Source organism: Galeopterus variegatus, unplaced genomic scaffold (genome assembly GCF_000696425.1).
Source record: "Galeopterus variegatus unplaced genomic scaffold, G_variegatus-3.0.2 Scaffold6684, whole genome shotgun sequence".
In the NCBI taxonomy this organism is placed as follows: Eukaryota; Metazoa; Chordata; class Mammalia; order Dermoptera; family Cynocephalidae; genus Galeopterus; species Galeopterus variegatus.
Genome location: NW_007732795.1, coordinates 72,889 through 84,487, shown reverse-complemented (window position 1 = coordinate 84,487; position 11,599 = coordinate 72,889). Strand labels below are relative to the sequence as shown.

The 11,599-nt window shown below is 36.8% G+C and overlaps 1 pseudogene; it reads right to left on the bottom strand.

The window, feature by feature from the left end:
* Window positions 1-7,491: 7,491 nt before the first annotated feature.
* On the bottom strand, window positions 7,492-9,628 carry LOC103606552 (annotated as a pseudogene).
* Window positions 9,629-11,599: the final 1,971 nt, after the last annotated feature.

Genomic DNA, 11,599 nt, shown 5'->3' with positions numbered 1-11,599 from the left:
CCAAAAACTCTTAAAGCTGATAAACAAATTCAGTAATGTTGCAGAATACAAAATCAACTCCCACAAATCAGTAGTGTTTTTATACTTCCACTACAAACTAGTGGAAAAAGAAATCAAGAAATCAAGCTCCTTTACAGTAGTCACCAAAAAAAAACAAAATGCCTAGGAATAAATTTAACCAATGAGATGAAAGATCTCTACAATGAGAACTACAAATCACTACTAAAACAAATTAAAGAGGACACCAAAAGATGGAAAGACATTCCTTGTTCATGGATTGGAAGAATCAACATAGTGAAAATGTCCATACTATCCAAAGCCATCTACAGATTGAATGCAATCCCCATCAACATATCAATGACATTCTTCACAGAAATAGAGAAAAACAATCCTAAGATTCATATGGAAAAACAAAAGACCCTGAATATCCAAAGCAATCCTGAACAAAGAAATAATAACAAAGCTGGAGGCATTACACTTCCTGACTTCAAATTATATTACAAAGCTATAGTAAACAAAACAGTATGGCACTGGCATAAAAACAGTTGCATGGACCAACAAAACAGAATCCAGAATCCAGAAATAAACCCACATGTTTACAGCCTACTCATCTTTGACAAGAGCACCAAAAACATACAATGGGGAAAGGACAGCTTCCTCAATAAATGGTGCTTGGAAAATTGGAAGTCCATATATAGAAGACCAAAACTCCCATACCTCTTGCCATATATCCTAATCAACTTAAAATTGATAAAAGACTTAAGTATAAGACCTGAAACTTCAAAACTCCTGGAAGAAAACATAGGGCAAACACTCCAAGATGTAGGGATGGGCAAAGATTTTATGCATAGGACCCCAAAAGCACAGGCAACAAAAGAAAAAATAAGCAAATGGGATTATATCATACTAAAAAGCTTCTGCACAGTGAAGGTAACAATCAACAGAGTGAAAAGACAACATACAGAAGTGGAGTAATTATTTGCAAACTATAAATCTGACAGAGGATTAATATCAAGAATATACAAGGAACTCAAACAACTTCACAGTAAAAAAACAAATAATCCAATTAAAAAATGGCCAAAGGAGCTGAATAGACATGTCTCAAATTAAAACATACATATGGCCAGCAGGTGTATGAAAAAATGCTCAGCATCACTAATCATCAGGGAAATGCAAATCAAAACCACTATGAAATATCATCACACCCAGTTAGACTGCCTGTTATAAAAAAAGACAAAGAATAACAAATTCTGGCAAGGATGTGGAGAAAGGGGAACTCTTCTGTGCTAGTGGTGGGACTAAATTAGTACAGCCATTATGGAGAACAGTATGGAAGTTCCTTAAATGACAACAGATAGAACTACCATATGTTCCAGCAATCCCACTGCTGGGTATATACTCAAAGGAATGGAAATCATCAAGTAAAAGAGATGCCTGCACTCCCATGTTTATCACATCTCTACTTTCAATTGTCAGGCTATGGAACCAACCTAAATGTCCACTGATGGATGACTGGATAAGGAAAACGTCGTCTATGTACACAATGGAATACTACTCAGCCATAAAAATGAATGGAATTCTGCCATTTGCAGCAACATGGGTGAGCTTGGAGAAAATGATGTTAAGTCAAGCAACCCAGGCCCAGAAAGAGAAATGCCACATGTCCTCACTCATAAGTGGGAGCTGAATAAATAAATAAACAAATAAACAATGGAGAGAGGAGAGAAAAAACAATCACAATAATATGTTGAACTTTTAGAAGGAGAGAACAGAACCATGGTTTCTAGAAGTGGAAAGGGGAAGGGGGAGGGTGGGAGAGAGGAGTTAATGAGAAGTTAATGAAAAATTGATTAATGGATACAAAGAATGATTATGCATTGCAATAATGAATAAGCTAACCTGATTTGACCATCACGTATAGTATACAACTATTGATAGTCAACTTTGAACTCCACAAATATGTATAATCATTTATACTCCAGTCAAAAAAAAAAAGCTCAATCAATCATGAAAACCCCTATTTTGCAGATGAGCTTCACAGAGATCATGCAATTTGTCCTTGATTAACAATTATGTAAGGCAACAAACAGAATGATTTGAACCTAGCTCTTTGTGATGTCAGTGTCAGATTAAATTACAAAATAATTTTAACATTCAGTAATAGACAAAGCAAAATTTGTTTCAAATCAATGAAAATGTAACAAAAAATCTCTGGAGAATGTTTTATCAATATTGTATTTTATTTAAATATGAAACAGTTTACTTGCATAATAAGTCCTCATGGGTCTGTGAACCCCAGCTTAATTCCTCTCTATGAAAATTCAGCAATTTGTAGGTTCTATACCAGAATGGGATAATGTTCTTAAATAGCCTAGTCTATGTCAGGTCCCAAGGTTCAAAAACTGAATACTTAAATATATATATTTATATATATTTAATGTACATGTTATTTGTATACCTATGATCTCATATGAAAACAAATCTAAAATTAATAAAAATTGTTTTTCAATCAACTATGAGTAAAGGTAGATGGACAAATCTGGTATGCTACTTATAAAATATTAATATGCAAAGGAAATCCACTTTGATGTAGTCATTGACAGATTTGAAAACAATAATGTCAATTATCCCTTATTGTGCCATATGAATATACAGATAAAAATTTTCAGTTTTTAAAGAAATGTATTTATGTACTCAAAAAGTGTCAATCTATCACTATTTCTTTTTTGTACTATAACATCTATTTGTGTTTTAATTTTGATTCTAAAAAAATTTACTGTCATGATTCTATATTCAAAAATTAATGAAAGGAAGTTTTTAAGGTCTACGTTTTTTCTGTCATTATTATTTATTTCATTTCATGACTATTACTGAAAATAATTATGTCATATTCTGGAGAAAATAAAAAAAAATTTACTGTCATGATTCTATATTCAAAAATTAATGAAAGGAAGTTTTTAAGGTCTATGTTTTTTCTGTCATTATTATTTATTTCATTTCATGACTATTACTGAAAATAATTATGTCATATTCTGGAGAAAATATCAAATACATTAGGAACATCACTACTATGAGGTATCTAACATGCTTTAAAATAGCTAAAGTAGATTCTGTTATTTGCAACTAAGGATGCTGATTTATTTGAAAAAATAACCAAAGGGATTGGTTTAAAAGAGATTTCAAGGCTGACTGGTTGGCTCAATTAGTTAGAGCATGGAGTTGTAACTCCAAAGTCAAGGGTTCCGGTGATACTGGCCAGCCATCAAAAAAAAATTAAAAGAATAAAAAAAAAAAGATTTCAAAGACATGGAAGACACTCTGTGGAACTCTTCTAACAAGAAATAACTCCTCTAGAAAGCAATAAAGGAATGACAAAAGGCTTGTGATTTATCATGCTATGCTTAAGACCCAAATAAAATACAACTTTGTCTCAATATTCTTAAATGATAGCAAATACTTCAGGGCCTACCACTTCCAAATTTCTCTTTATTTGTGGGACCTCCATCCAACCAAATATTGATAATAATGCCAAGAGTTTTGAGTTTCACATATGTGTAGTTTTTTAAAGCAGATGCTGAGCTCAGAAATAAGAATAATGCATACATTTTTGCTCTCAAAGGGCTTACTATGTTATTTGGGCAGGAAGGCACATGCACTACAAAGGCAAGTGAAAATTAAAGTCTCAAAGGTCAGAGGTCAATGTGCAAATGTGATAGGATTACTCTATATGAAAATTACTTGTATTAACTTTCCCATTATTCAACATTCAGTGATCCTATTAGGCACAAAGGTCTATGAATATTTGTTTGTTTCAAGTAATGAGTAATAAATAATAATAGCTAACATTGATTGCTTCTATGTGGGAGAATCTGTTCTGAGTGCTGCATATGCTTTAACTTACTGCTATGGTTTTAATGTCCCCTACAAAAGTCAGGTTTAAATTTAATTGCCAGTGTAGTGATTCAGGAAAAGATGTGATTGAGCCATGAGGACTTTGCCCTCGTGAATGGATTAATACTGTTACGGCAGGAGTAGGTTGGTTATGGTGGGAATGGGCTCCTGTGTGCTCACTCGCCCTTCCACTGTGGAATAGCATAGAAAGAGGCCCTCACCAGATGCCAAGACCATGCTCTTGCACTTCCCAGCCTCCAGAACTATGTCAAATAAACTTCTGTTCTTCCTCAATTACATACTCTGTGGTTTTCTGTTATAGCAGCAGAAAACAGACTAAGACATATGTGAACTGAAATTATTATGAACCTGGAGTTGGCTTTAAACCCTCAAATGTAAAAATCAATCAATCATTAAATAAATACTACCCCAGATCATGACAGCATAATTTTTCAGGGGTGAATAAAATTATTTTTTTCCTTCTTTTAAGATTGAGAAAAATAATTCTATTTGAAAACAGAATGCTCTTTAAATTTATTTCTCCTTCCTTATGTTCATGTTTCCTGAACACATTCCACACTTTTTCTCTCCTATGGTGTTATCAAGGCTTCTCCCTTTAACAGATGTGCAGCACCACACACATAATCCTGCAGATACGTGCACACGGAATGCTACCTGTATCTCTGAGCTGTCCCCATCATGACTGGGATTTTATGAACCATCATAAACTGCATCGTATATACACTACCATAAGTAGGAATGACCTGCAGTACCATCCGCATTCCCAATATTTAAATAGTTCTAAAAATCATTTTCACCAGATAAAAGGTAAGAGCTTCTTTACATAGTTGATTTAACCTAATAGTTCATTTTTCCCCACTATCAAGTATTAAATAAAGCAGCCTGTAAATTTATATATATGTGTGTGTGTGTGTGTGTGTATATACATATATGTGTGTGTGTGTGTGTGTATATATATATGTATGTATGTGTGTGTGTGTATATATATATTTGGCAGCTGGCCAATATGGAGCCCATAAACTTTAAATAAATGAATAAGTGCATTGAGAATCTTCTCAAACAAATGTTTTTAAAGTTAACACCTTTTGTAATCAATATCATTAACTTCCTAAATTCTGTAATAGCTTTATTCATTATGAATTCAACTGGTGTCAATGTAGATGTCAGTTTTTCTGGAGGGTAACAATAACAAGCAATAATAAAATGACAAGAGATACTTTTGAAGAGACAAATAGATTACAGTTTTAATAAAAACAATGTATCCATTTAACAACCACCTAAAAGTGGAGATGTTAAACACTACAAGGCACAGAAAGCCGTTTAGTTATTTAGAAATAACCAAAGAGAGAGCATCTAATCTTGGAGAATCTCTGACCATTCTCTCAAACCTGAGGCTTGTATAGGAGATGTGCGTTTAGAAATCAAATTGTATTATACCCAGATGAGTTCTTTAGCCATTCCTATGCCTCCTTCTGTAGCATTCCCCATCCTTCGCCACACTAGTGCCAATTCCTAGTCTGTTCTTCCCCCAAAAGCCCCACATCACAAAAGCAACAGATTAACTTATTATTCAAAGGATAAAATGAATGATAACACAGTGCATACATACCCCTCCTCTACAAAGAGTGCTTGCATTTTTTTTTAAGTTATAAAAATAAACCCATTGACATTGCTTCAAATGTAAAATTACAAGATAAGTCTTCAAACAGGGAGAAAAATTTTAAGAAAATTCTAAAAATTCTAAGATTGGAATTTCAGAAAATAGCAGTCAGGCTCCTACTTCTTCAAATATTACTTTCACTTTGTAGATTAAACCAGAATCTAACTCCCATCCTCACTCTCACCTTCAAAATGTAAATGCCTTGCAGCTTTTGCATTCCCCATACACAGCAGGAAGTCTTCTGTTCCAGAGAGCTACTCCCTTCCTAAGTAAAAGTTTGCCAATTTTAGATTCGTGTTGCTCATACAGCACCCTTCACCCTCCTTCATGCCATCATCCATTCATTGACAACTAATGGTCTTTCTCTTTCATTTCTAGCATCATCAGTGACTTCAATATCCACATTAATAGCCAACACCTAATCCTGACCTTGCAGTCTTGTGATTTCATCTCTTATAACCTTCAATTCACTCCAGTCACCCTCTAGTTACATCTTTCAAGTTAACTCCCCCTCTGAAACAATCTAGACCTGTACCTTTCTGACCACAATTTCCATGCTTATCAGCATTCTTAATCAGTTATTCCCATTTTATGCTCCTTTTTTTTTTACCTAGTCACCTCTCTTAATCCACCTAAGTTCTTGATATTTAACAGCACTTATCTATCTTTAGCTTCCTCCCTGTACAGAAAAATTCCACACCTCATCCCTTTAAGCTGTCTCTGACCAATGTCCTCAGCTTCCTTGTCTCATTGGACCTCTACCACTCCCTGTCACAAAGGCCAACCCTGGTTAAGTCTCATTGCCTGATTTCTGTCTGTCCACTTTAGCAATATAAGAGCAACCAGAGGAATTTCACTACCAGATAGATTTGTGCCTCTATAAATTTATGGTCACAGATCTCATCAAAGAAACACTTCTCAACAACTCTTGCTTTCTATTTAGGATCTCTTTAAAGTTCCAATCCCCATCACCTTTCCTTTAGCCTCAAATTTTGTCTTATTATGCTGCAAAATATGCAATTTATCATACAATAATTTCTGTAACTTCTTGCAATAAACACAAAAACCCATTTGCATCTGCATCTTTTTCTTCCTACCTTCCTGCTTTTAGGAGAGAAGAGCTTAATACCAAAACTTTCATCTTGTGCTTATGATTCCATTTCCCCCAACTCACCATAAACATAATCACTCCTCAGTGATTCACTTTTCAACTACCCAGTTCTTCTCTATACTGGCTACTTATCATTAGCATTTAAATCTACTCAGTTCTTTTCTCAAACTAAAAGCAAAACAAAACTTACCCTACACTCCCTACCTCTCTCCTCCTTTCATAACCAAAGTCCCTCAAGGGTTTTCTGCATGCGTTGTTTGTAATTCCTCACTGGTCATGCCTCCTCCTAAATTTCCCAGTGGTAGGATGGAACCAGCTTGCACCAATTCAGGAGAGCCCAGTGTGTGCGTCTCTTTCCAACATCACCATGATGTAACATCGATAACTCAAAAATAAGTAATGTTGGGAATGTTTGTCCCACGGAAAGTGGCAAATGCCAAAAATCTACAAATCATCTTTGTTTACCAGTACACTGCTGTTTATCTTCTTCTACAAACTCTCTAAATGCCATTTCTCAGCATTCTATTTTTTTCAACTTTTTAAGCAATCATATTGTATTATACAATTCAATGAACAGAAACACACAATATACTTACTTGTACATGTGAACCTACTTTTTAAACTGAAGATATTTATTATAGCTCATATGAATTTTAACTTTTCATAATTATGTATAGCCTTATTGCATTAAGGGCAAATTCTACATGGGGAGATTCACAGGTAGACCACACTAGGCATTACCAGTACATTCAAAAAGTGTACCGCATGTATGAATGAGTCTTCCCTGACCCTGTAAATTTGCATTTCTTTACAGCTTCAGCTCATTTGCTATTTTGGATGCAATGTTCTTAAAGGCAATAGATGTCCTAGATAGCTGCTTGAAGCGGGCCCCATTAAGGGACAGCTGTGGCAACTCGCTGACTCCCCCCTCCCACTGCACGAGGCTATCTTGTCTAGCATCTCCAAGGACACAGGACAGCAAAAATCTCTCTTGTTCATAGTCACAGTTATTTGCATCTAACACTTTTCAGATTTCTCTCATCATGTCATTATGGTCCATTGAGCGAGAGGTCTTCATACTCCATGTCTTCATACAACCACAAAGAACGTGGCTTGGAATCTTTACTCTCTTCCTTGACTCTTTCTTTTGGTTCCCCTGATGTACTTCTTGAGGTGTCGCTTCTGCCACTGGCTTTGTCTTCATTTGGATCCCTGCAAATGAATTTGGATGTGATTTTGCTTATCATACCAGTTGACATCCCCCTTCTGGCATGTGCAAAAGCACCTGTTTCATGGGACAGTGAAACAGGTGGCCCAATTACAGGCAGCGCCACGTTGCTCCTGGAACTGTTTGCCATGGAAAGTGCTTCAGCTTGAGCTTCCTCAGAGAAAATGGCTCTGTTTTGGAGTGACAGCACCAATCCTGTGAGCAGATGGGGAAGCAGCAGGCACTCTCTGAGTTGTACCAGGCCAGTAAGACAGAGCCATCTTTAATGGTTGACACTGTAACTTTAATAGGATGACCAGAAGCAGACATGGACTTCTGGCAGTGGAGTCTGGCTGAAGGGACAACAGAGGCCACAGCAGAGCCTGCAGAAGATACGCTACTTGCCGACATCCCTGTAAGGCCATCTTTTCCAATCTGCAATGCCGCCTATCGATCAGTGGCCCTCTCACAGACACATGTATTCCTTCTTGCCGTGCTACCTCCAGAATCCACATTGGTACTTGGAGTGGTTGAAGATTTTTTCCTCTCTGGTCCTACAAGAGGGCTTGAAGTCATCTCGCCTTTTGATCCAACCATTGTGCTGCCAAGTTTACGAGCCAAATATCTGTCCCACTCCTCTTTCTTTCACCCTCCATATTGTTAGCCTGAGGCCTCTTGTTATATGATACAGCAGAAAGAATGGATGGACCAGCATGATCACTAAAATGTCACTGCTTCGGATGTGCTGAGATGCTTCGCTGGACCTTCAGATGAGAGGGGACTTCAGACTGCTGTTGTTTAAGTCACTACTGGGTCAGGACCTCTGAGACAAGTTTCTACTGCATAACGACTCACCACCTTCAAATTCAGGTGGTTTTATACCTAGAAGAATATAAGTAGCCATAACTTCATCCTATTTCTGACTTATTAAGTCATCATTTATCTCATCTTGCACAAAACCTGTGGTGACCACAATGTGTATTCTTTTTGTGTCACTGAAATCTGGTTCAGGTTCAGTATATGGCCTTAATTATTCTTCTTTATGATCAACGTTCACCCATCGATCTTTCACTATTTGTTCCAAGCTTCCTCTTTTTACTGGATTTGACGCTAATAATTTCTTCAGAAGATTTTCACAGTCTGTGGACATATAGAAGGGAATATGGTACTTCCCCTGTAAGACCCATTCCGGAAGCCCCTTTACATTCTGGCCATCAAAGGGCAAAGAGCCACTGCCCAGGTGTAGAGAATGACGCCCGGACTCCACACATCTGCTTCCAGACACCCTTCTTCTTTCCTGGGAAGAGCTCAGGAGCAGCATGGGGTGGGCTTCCAAAAAATGTGCCCAGTTTGTCCCCAAAAGTAAATTCATTACTAAAACCAAAGTCAGAGATTTTAGTATTCACATTACCACCAAGGAGGTGGTTTTCAGCCTTAAGATCACAGTGAACAATGCCCTTTTGATGACAAAACTGTACAGCAGGTACAATCGGCCTAAATTTTGCATGGTCCTCTTTTTCCTCCATTTTTCTGTGGCAACTAAATAATCAAATACTTCATCCCTGCTCATGAATTCCATGACTAAATAGAGGATCTTCTCTGTTTCAATAACCTGAAACAATTTTACTGTGTTTGGATGGTTCAGTATCTTCATTATTCCTACTTCTTGAAACAACTTTTGTAGACATGAAGGATTTACCTAAGTTTCGTCTATTATGTTCACAGTAACTTCTCTACAAGTTACTGAGGCTGATCATCTGCTGCTGACGTGATGGAGTTCCTACACCGGGGCTGTTCTGTTTGCTACTTGATTTGGTTGGCTGGGTGTGGGTCCCATGCGTCCATCCACAGATGCATGATTCTCTGTGTCCCACTCCTCCACCGTGAGGCCAGGGGCGAGAGGAGCACGTGCAGCCACCGAGGGGTCAGTGTTCTCGATGTCACTGACTTTTCATTCTCAGAATCTCAAACACTAACTATGTGCCCCAAATTCTCACACGTAAACCACCAGCCTAAAACTCTCCCCATGTTCTGCTCTTTTTAAATGTTTCAAGCACATGTCAACTTTAACAGTTCCAAAACAGAACTCATTTTGTTTCTTTCACAAAGCTGGTCCCTTGTCTGCCATTTTTCAGTGGCTAAAGCAAGAAAGCCAGGTGTTTGACTCTCTAATCCTCCATCACTTTCCAGAATATTCTACTTTCCAATAATTCTCAAATCTGCAAACTTTTCATCCGCACTATTGTGCTACAGCCATAAACTATGATCTAAATTATTCCAACAGCCTTCTGACTTGTTTCTTTGTATCTAGCACTGTTTCCTTATCTACACTACCACAAAAGTAAACTTCTTAAAAGACAAATTTTAAAATCATGTCACTCTCCTACTTAAAACCCTAAAATGTTTCTGATAAAGTTCAAAATCCTTTCGTAGTTCTTTTAATGTGGCTCCTGCTTACCTGCCCAGGGTCATCTCTCTCTTTTCTAGCTTCAGTGTTCCTACAGCCATTTCAAGGCTTTCGGGTTCCTAACTCTGAGATCCTTCACTTCCTGCTGGTTCTTTGTTGATCTCACTCCTCTCTACCTTCCAAAGCCTTCTGCTTGGTCCTTGCATCATTAGTCATCGCCTCTGATTTTTAATGCACTGATTAGTTTTTCTTTCCAAAAAGAAAATTATATTGCAATTCCTTCAAAATTCTACTTTTGAATTCTTCCCGAAGTTAAAAGTGTAGTATTCATATATATTCTGCATTAGATTTCTCTTGCTCTTTTAACAAATGTCCACAAATTTAGTGGCTTAAAACAACACAAATTTATTATCTTAGAGTTCCAAAGGTCAGCAGGCTGACAAAGGTCTCAATGGGCTAAAACCAAAGTGTCTGCAAGGCTATGTTCCTTCCGGTCAATTGTAGGGAAGAATCCATTTCTTTGCTTTTTATAGATTCTAGAACTACCCACATTTCTTGACTGTGAGTTTCCCTTCCACCATCTTCAAAGCAAGTAACAACAGATTGTATCCTCACATCATATCACCTGACCTTGCTTCTGTGCTAACATCTCTGACTCTGACTTTTCTGCATCCATCTTTTACCTTCAAGGACTTTGTGATTACATGGGCTCACCTGAATAATCCTGGACAATCTCTCATTTTAAGGTACTTAACATAATCATATATGCCAAGCCCTTTTTCCATATAAGAAAACATATTTACAGGTTCTAGGAATCACTATAGACAACTTTGGAAGCTATTATTCTGCCTAGCACAAATTCTCATCTCTTTCCTCCTTGCACCAATGTTCTATGCATTTAGTGTATATTCATGAATATTCAATGATAACAGTGTTTTACTACCTCACTTAAGGTAAAACTGTGAAAGCAGCTCTAAATGTCATGTAAGCTTCTAGGGACATTAGCAGAGACCCAAAGTACCACAGTTCATCATTTTAAAGACAAATATTCATTAAGTAGATTTCTCTGTGTGTAGCATTATATTTTATACAAAAAATGGTATATGGGCTTGAGCATTATTTAACAGCCTTATATTCTGTGTATCAAATATTCTATGCCATGATAGTAACTGTACTTATCATTTGAAATCATGGTAGTGAATTAAGGAAAATGATTTTTAACACCAAAATTTAAATTTGTTGGTTAGGATGATGAAATATTTTATTAAGTGCATAGTGAATTCACCTTTCCAGGCAAACCTT